The 9,265-nt window shown below is 34.4% G+C and overlaps 1 long non-coding RNA gene across 1 annotated transcript; it reads right to left on the bottom strand.

Moving 5' to 3' along the window:
- Positions 1-4,818: 4,818 nt before the first annotated feature.
- On the bottom strand, positions 4,819-5,439 carry LOC127748325 (uncharacterized). The gene is made up of 2 exons (XR_008010295.1): positions 5,313-5,439; positions 4,819-5,024 (listed from the first exon to the last, which is right to left on the bottom strand). It is a non-coding gene; the product is annotated as an uncharacterized LOC127748325 (long non-coding RNA).
- Between the last annotated feature and the right edge of the window lie 3,826 nt (positions 5,440-9,265).

The following is a 9,265-nucleotide window of genomic DNA, read 5'->3' as shown; positions in this document are numbered from 1 at the left end:
CAATAGGGAACTCCTTTCTGTCTGGAGGACATCCTATGAGGTCTTCCTCATTGGGATTCACGTCCTCTCCTTCCTCTTTAGATTCAGCCATTTTGATTATATCAATGGCCTTGCACTCTCTTTTTGGATTCTCTTCTGTATTGCTTGGGAGAGTACTAGGAGGAGTTTCAATGATTTTCTTAGTCAGCTGACCCACTTGTGCCTCCAAGTTTCTAATGGAGGACCTTATTTCATTCATGAAACTTGAAGTGGCCTTAGATAGATCAGAGACTATGTTTGCTAAGCTAGAAGTGCTCTGTTCAGAATTCTCTGTCTGTTGCTGAGAAGATGATGGTAAAGGCTTGCTATTGCTAAACCTATTTCTTCCACCATTGTTATTATTGAAGCCTTGCTTCTTTGGATCCTTCCATGAAAAGTTCGGATGATTTCTCCATAAAGGGTTATAGGTGTTACCAAAGGGTTCACCCATATAAATCACCTCTGCCATTGCAGCGTTCTCAGAATCATAAGCTTCTTCTTCAGAAGATACCTCTTTAGTACTGTTGGATGCATTTTGCCATCCATTCAGACTCTGAGAAATCATGTTGACTTGCTGAGTCAACATTTTGTTTTGAGCCAATATGGCATTCAGAGTATCAATTTCAAGAACTCCCCTTTTCTGAGGTGTCCCATTACTCAGAGGATTCCTCTCAGAGGTGTACATGAATTGATTATTTGCAACCATGTCAATGAGTTATTGAGCTTCTGCAGGCGTTTTCTTTAGGTGAATGGATCCACCTGCAGAATGGTCCAGTGACATCTTAGAAAGCTCAGATAGACCATCATAGAATATATCTAAAATGGTCCACTCTGAAAGCATGCCAGAAGGACACTTTTTGGCCAACTGCTTGTATCTTTTCCAAGCTTCATAGAGGGATTCACCATCTTTTTGCTTGATAGTTTGAACATCCACTCTAAGCTTGCTCAGCTTTTGAGGAGGAAAGAACTTGGCCAAGAAGGCTGTGACCAGCTTATCCCAAGAGTCTAGGCTATCTTTAGGTTGTGAGTCCAACCATGTTCTAGCTCTGTCTCTTACAGCAAAAGGGAAAAGTATGAGCCTGTAGACTTCAGGATCTACTCCATTAGTCTTACAGTATCACAGATCTGCAAGAATTCAGTTAAAAACAGATAGGGATCTTCTGATGGAAGTCCATAAAACTTGCAGTTCTGTTGCATTAGAGTAACTAGTTGAGGCTTCAGCTCAAAATTGTTTGCTCCAATGGTAGGGATTGAGATGCTACTTCCATAAAAATTGGAAGTAGGTGTAGTATAATCACCAAGCATCCTCCTTCCGCCGCCACCATTGTTATTGGGTTCAGCCATGTCTCTTTCTTTTTCGAGATTCTCTAAAGGTTTTCTCTGGATTGTTGTGCTTTAGCTTCTCTTAGCTTCTTCTTTAGAGTCCTTTCAGGTTCAGGATCTGCTTCAACAAGAATGTCCTTGTCCCTACTCCTGCTAATATGAAAAAGAATAGAACAGAAAAGGAAGAGGAATCCTCTATGTCACAGTATAGAGATTCCTTTATGTGAGTAGAAGAAGAAAAGAATAGAAGAAGGATGAGAAAAATTCGAACATAGAGGATAAGAGAGAGTTCGAATTTTTAGAGGAAGAGAAGAGTGTTAGTAATTAAATAAATAAATAAAAGAAGATGAGAGAGAGAAATTCGAAAATTGTTTTTGAAAAATAGTTAGTGATTTTCGAAAATTGAGAGAAGAAGTACAATTAAAATTAAAATTTGAAACAATTAGTTAATTAAAAGAATTTTGAAAAAGAGTGAGGAATTTTCGAATATTAAAAAGAGAAAAGTGGTTAGGTGGTTTTGAAAAAGATAAGAAACAACAAAAAGTCAATTAGTTAGTTGAAAAAGATTTGAAAATCAATTTTGAAAAGATTAGAAGTTAGAAAAGATTTTGAAATCAATTTTGAAAAAGATATGATTGAAAAAGATATTTTGAAAAAGTTTTTATTTTCAAAATTAAAATTGATTACTTGACTAACAAGAAACTAAAAGATATGATTCTAGAATTTAAAGATTGAACCTTTCTTAACAAGAAAGTAATAAACTTCAAATTTTTGAATCAATCACATCAATTGTTAGTAAAGTTTTTGGAAATCATGAAATAAAGATAAGAAAAAGATTTTGAAAATCAATTTTAAAAAATTTTCAAAAATAACAAAAGGAAAATGAAAAAGATTTGATTTTTGAAAAAGTTTTGAAAAGATAGGATTTTTAAAATTGAAATCTTGACCTGACTAACAAGAAACAACTTATTTTAAAATTTTTTGACTAAGTCAACCTAAAGATTTCGAAATTTATGAGAGAAATAAGGAAAAGATATTTTTTGATTTTTTTTAATTTTTAATGATGAGAGAGAAAAATACAAAAATGACTCACAACATGAAAATTATGAATCAAAACACATGATGCATGCAAGAACATTATGGATGTCAAGATGAACACCAAGAACACTTTGAAGATCAAGATGAACATCAAGACTTATTTTTGAAAATTTTCAACAAAAGAAAAATATGCAAGACACCAAACTTAGAAATTTTTAATGCTTAGACACTATGAATGCAAAAATGCTTATGAAAAACAACAAAAGACACAAAACAAAAAAAATATGAAGATCAAACAAGAAGACTTACCAAGAACAACTTGAAGATGATGAAGAACACATGGATGAATTTTTGAAAAATGCAAAAGTTTTTAAAACATGCAATTGACACCAAACTTAAAAATTGACACTAGACTCAAACAAGAAACACAAAATATTTTTGATTTTATAAATTTTTTTTGAAAATAATTTTAAAAAAACGAAAACAAATAAAAAATTTTTGAAAGATTTTTGAAAACTTTTTGAAAAGAAAATTACCTAATCTGAGCAACAAGATGAACCGTCAGTTGTCCAAACTCAAACAATCCCCAGCAACGGTGCCAAAAACTTGGTGCACGAAATTGTGATCATCAACAATGGCGCCAAAGGCTTGGAGCTCTCAAACGTGAATCACACTTTGTCACAACTTCACACAACTAACCAGCAAGTGCACTGGGTCGTCCAAGTAATACCTTACGTGAGTAAGGGTCGATCCCACGGAGATTGTTGGTATGAATCAAGCTATGGTCATCTTGTAAATCTCAGTCAGGCGGATTCTAATGGTTATAACGGTTTTCGAATATAAAGATAAATAAAGCATAAAATAAAGATAAAGATACTTATGTAATTCATTGGTGGGAATTTCAGATAAGTGTATGGAGATGATGTGTTCCTTCTGAATCTCTACTTTCCTACTGCTTTCATCCAATCATTCTTACTCCTTTCCATGGCAAGCTGTATGTTCGGGTTTCACCGGCGTTACATTCATCAGGTTGAAGTGCGAATGAATATCTTAGAATAAGAATAAGCATGAATTGAATAGAAGAACAATAGTACATTGCATTAATACTCGAGGTACAGCAGAGCTTCACACCTTAATCTATGGTGTGTAGAAACTCCACCGTTGAAAATACATAAGAACAAGGTCTAGGTATGGCCGAATGGCCAGCCTCCAAAACGTGTTTTTGGCGTTTAACTCTGGTTTGTGACGTGTTTCTGGCGTTTAACTCCAGAATGCGGCATGGAACTGGCGTTGAACGCCAGTTTGCGTCATCTAAACGCGAATAAAGTATGAACTATTATATATTTCTGGAAAGCCCTGGATGTCTACTTTCCAATGCAGAGAGGTCAAATTCCAACAGCATCAGCAGTCCTTTTTTAGCCTGAATCAGACTTTTGCTCAGATCCCTCAATTTCAGCCAGAAAATACCTGAAATCACAGAAAAACACACAAACTCATAGTAAATTCCAGAAATGTGAATTTTGCATAAAAACTAATAAAAACATCCCTAAAAGTAGCTAGATCCTACTAAGAACTACCTAAAAATAATGCCAAAAAGCGTATAAATTATCCGCTCATCAAGAGTCCCGTGACATCAACTCTAAGTTTGGTGTTGGGCATTCACCACCCACCATTGAGGAAGGAGGCACCAAGAAGAAGGTACCAAAAGGCTAAAGGAACAAGAAGATTCCAACTGAGGACTTCTCACCTGGCATAAGAGTTGTCTTCACAAAAAGTCCAGTCATTCCACATACTATAAATCGGATCCTATCTTTCGAACATATTGAACTGATTTATAAGAGTACATGAAGGAAGTTCACAATGAAGAGTGAAGATCTGAGCCCCTATCAACCTCCGTAAAGGAGCTTTCCGTCAAGCTAGTGACAGTAAAAGAGCGCTTGTTGGGAGGCAACCCAACCATATATACAGTATAGCTTACACTACAAGAAAAAGGCGCATTTGTAACAAAAAATATTGTTACAAAACATCAAAATTTTGAAATAAAAGTTTTTTGTAACAAAAAAAGGGTCCATTGCAGTAAGTCCCGTTACAAAAAGTTTTTGTAACGAAAAATGGAACTGTTACAATTCAATACCATATTTTGTAACAATTTTTTTTGATACAAAAAACCAGAAGCCGTTACAAAAGTGGTAACAAATTTTGATCTTAAAGGTATTTTTCGTGACAGTCAATTTTTTTCCTATCAAAAAATTTTGTTACAAAATGTAACATGATTTTGTAACCTTTTTTTTCTTTAGTTACGAAAGCAAATTAATTATTTTGTAACATTTTTTTATTACAAATTACATGCATAATTTACTAAATTATTTTTTAAATTAACTAATATATTAACAATTTTAATAAGCAAGTTTACATGGATATAATATGCAAAAACATACATAAGTCAAACAAGATCCTTTAAGCTAAAATTGTCTTGAAACAAAATAACATTAACTAGTGAGTACATTGATTAGTTCAACAAAAACATAAAAGTTCTAACATAAAAGTTCAACCAAAACATAAAAGTTCTAACATAGATTAGTGTCTCTATGCATCAAAACATTCTTGAGCCCTCAAAGTAGCATATGGTCACCATTTCAGCACTCCTGTCAATAAGAAAAACTGAAACAAAAAAGTTAGAATCCATAAGCAACTTTAGGAGTACCTTTAGGGTCTAGTTTGTTTCATTGTCAGAGCGAGCTATGAGAGAGTTCAACATACTCTTGCACACTACAGTATACACATCTCAATATGTTCTACCTTACTATTACTTAAAATCAATGAAGACAAGTATGAAACATGTTTCAAATAGCACTTATCTATTACTTAAAAAATTCAAGGCAGCCAATGGGTAACACAAGAATTTAGATTGAATCAAAATCAATGATACTTACCTCTATTAACCGTCCATTTGCAACAAGCCTTGGGCACAAATCATAGTAAAGATAACCAGCAAGAAAAGTGGAATGATTTGGAACAGAAACCTAGGAGATTAAAAGAGAACAGAGTGATGATTTTGGATAAAAGAGTATGATAAAGTCTTCCTAAAAACAAACCTTACATTTGAAATCAGTTCCAGAACAGCCTTTCGAACATCATCGGCTGTAATGTCATTTTGAAAAGAATCTCCATTACAGCAAGAATTTTTCTGAGAGCTAGAAAGTAAAAAATGAGAAAATCTGTTGAAACCCTATTAATGATGAATGGTTTCCTTGAAGATAACGTGTCCAAGATCTAATATTTGAAAGTTTATTAAAGTGCTCTAATGAATTCTGGAATGCCTCACAGATAGGTGAAACACATAGAGCATGACTTAGCATTCTACTTTCCCAAAGAAAAGCCAACCACTTCTCAATTGAGACATTCTTCCATTTAAACATTCTAGTCAGCAGCTTGTATGCATTACCCGAGAGTTCCATGAAACCCTGGGGATATGCCAATGAAAACCAAAATCTTGTTACTGAACATATTATGCAACAACCTCAGCAACCAATATGACAAAAGAAGCAAATTGAACCTTCAGTTGTATTAAATCTATTATATTACAGAGTAGAATCATTATACTGTTAGGCAGATAACAGTCTCCATCCTCAAAGCAACCAAGAGGAGAAATTCCCAACCATAGATCCAATGTAGCTTTGACATCTTCAAAGATTTGCTGGTTAATATACAAAACAAAGAAAGCTTACTAGCTTAGCAAAATAAGAAATTCAATAAGACAAAGTATATAATTGATTCTAAGACCATAATTGAGGACAACATTCACCTTAATTGGGCGTACAACAATGATGAGAACTCCTCCTCTCCCTCTTCCATTTAAACATTCTAAATTCAGCTTATTGTATCTACCAAACAAGTTAATGTATCCTCTCCTTCTTCCAACTCTTGTTATTTCAGCTTCTTTTATACTAAGTTACAAATGATTAAATAGACTAGTTCTATCATTAAATCACTCCTTGACCTTAACCTATTACGTATGTAAAGCAGCTTCTTGTTTCTTTATTCATGTATGTTAATAACATGAATGACAACAATCAAGACAACCTAAGCAATTTGCAATTATATTTAGAGCATGTATGATATATTTTCTCTAATTATTTAGCTTAGCGGAAGGCCCTAGTTGCCTTAAGGATGGTAAAAATTACAACACGTACCTTATGTTTCAAATTTAAGTGGCACTTGCTAACCTGTATGACAAATACTTGGCTATATATATTATGTGATGACTTAATCTGTAAGTACTAAGTAGTGGTAAAACCAGTATTGAAGCATTGAGAAATATCATACATACATAACTTCCTAAATTTTATAGATCTTGGACAACACCAGAATTTCTGTAACCTTGCAGATTCAACAATCAACATCAGCATATCCAGCACCAAATTCATCAATCAGCAATCCCAATCCGATGATTCAGGCCAACTCAAACTCAGAATTTTCATTACTCAGCAACAATGCAACAAAGCTAGCTATAGAGAATTCAATAATCACAGAAATAGCCAACTCACTATCTCAATACCAACTTAATATTCAGAAATACCAACTCAAAGATATACTTACATAACAAAGGAGAAACATGGAGACGAAGCAATGGCAGCAGCTCCGACACCTAGAAAAATAAAACCCGTCATAAACGAACCATGGTCCGAACCCAAACTGGAGTGGGATAGGGTTTGGCAGCTACAGGGGAGTCCTCTAGCGGCTGCAGCAGCGGTTTTCCAGCGCCATTATTGAAACCAAGAAATATAGGCCTGCCTGCCATCCACACCAGAATAAATGAAGTTTCCCGAAAAAACCTGCTAGTGGAGGAAGACCTCCTAAGGATAAGAGACATAGGGCTAAAGAGAGAGCCAAAAAAGGATCTTTCGTGTATAATCCTGCATAATCTCGAATGTTATCAGTTCCGGTACGTAGACCAAATAATACAATGCAAGCAAAAGTTCCTAGATTCATGGAGATATAGAACAGCATATAAGTTATCATGCTTGCATATCCACCATTTGAGTCTCCAATCGGTGAGGCAGAACAGCGGCGGCAACTTCCTCCGTCATCACCTCCTTTCTTCCGGCGACAAGCTCCAGCAGCAAGGATGGTCGAGCTCCTTTCTAACAATGGCAACGATGTTACTTTCTCCTTCTCTGCCTAGTTCGATGGCGACGGCTCGGTTGGGGTTCGGTGGTAGTGATTTCTTCGTCGGCGACCACAAGATGCGGCTTCTCGATCGTGTCTCTCCTTGGGCTCCCACAAGCGACGGCGACGGACTCAGAGGCGGCGGCGACGGCACGCGCAGCAGTAGTCCGTTATGGTGATGATGGCAGCACTGGCTTCTTGGCGAGGACCATGGCGGCGCTGGCTTCATGGCGAAGATGATGGCATCTGCAGGAACACTTGGAGACGACGACGAACGCGAGGACAGGGGCTTCTCCTTCCTCGCGCACGCTATCTGGTCCCTGACGATGGTGGTTCAACCATGGTTCAGCGGACAGAGGAGAAGGGAAAGGAGTAGAGGAGGAAGAAAAAGAGAAGGGTGGTTCGGGTAGCTGAGGCAGTGAACTTGCTGAGGAGCAAGGGGGTGAATGGTGGTGATGAGGTGGTGATGATCAAACTTGAAAATAATGGCTAAATGGGGGATGAAGTTGCTCTGAAGAGGAGGAAAAGTGAAAGGGAGGGGCTGCGCTAGGGTTCCTGGGTAAAAGGGAAAAATTATGGGTTAATTAGGATTAGGGTTTATAGGGTTTAATTTGGTATTAGAGTTTAATTTGGGGTAAAAGTGAAATTAAGAATTTTGGGTAAATTAGAATTTGGTAAATTTTTAATAAAATTAAAGCATATTATATAAATTTGAAATCTAATTTAATCTCTTAAAATTATTTTAAAAATACTACTCAATTATCAATTTACTAATCAGTTTTTAATCAAGTATTCTAATTTAAAATTAGAAATAATATAATTTATTTTTTGTTTATAAAAATTAAAGTATTAAATTCTAAAATCTCAATTATTTAAATTAGATCATATAAAATTCTTATTATTTTATATTTCCTAAATTTTATTATTTAAATATAGAAAATAATTTGATAATTATAAAATCAGATAAAACCTTAAATTCGAAGACTACCGAAGACCACCAGGCCGCCACTCACAACACAACGGCGGAAGAGACGGTAATAACAAACGAGATGACGACGAGAAGAACGTTTTTCGGGGGCTACGCCGATCCTTCTTCTTCCGGCGGGATCTTTATTGCGCTTTCTGGAGTGGTAGATGGTGCAGAGTGTTCGTGAGTGAGGGGTTGGGGAGACTTAGGATTTTTTACTGCAGTGTATCCCTTTTTACAGCTTTTAGTATTTTGTTTTTTTTCTTTTCTTTTTAGTTACTTTTATTTATAATTATAATTTAATAAAATTTCTTTAAGTGACATAAATTAATTTTTAGTTAATTTTAAAAATCTGATATTAATAAAAATTATATATTAATTATTTAGAAGAATATAAAATAATATTTATAATTTTTAAAAATTAATGAATACATACATTATATAAAAAATTTTAATTTTTGAAACAAAATAAAATTATTTTAAAAAAAACATATACACAATTTTTTTATTTTTAAAGTGTTTAACATTTTGAAAAAAAAATTGTTATAAAATATACTTATATTTTGTGACAAATAATTAACTTGTTACAAACAATATTGAATTTCTAACAAATTAATTTTTTGTTACAAAACAATTAGAGCTTTTGAAACAAAAAGTTGTTTTGTTACAAAATAATTGGAGTTTTTGAAACAAAAAAAAATTGTTACAAAATATTTTGAATTTTTGTAACTTGTTTTTTTTTTTTTACAA

Source organism: Arachis duranensis, chromosome 6, assembly GCF_000817695.3.
Source record: "Arachis duranensis cultivar V14167 chromosome 6, aradu.V14167.gnm2.J7QH, whole genome shotgun sequence".
NCBI lineage: Eukaryota > Viridiplantae > Streptophyta > Magnoliopsida > Fabales > Fabaceae > Arachis > Arachis duranensis.
This window is presented reverse-complemented; position numbering and strand designations above follow the sequence as displayed.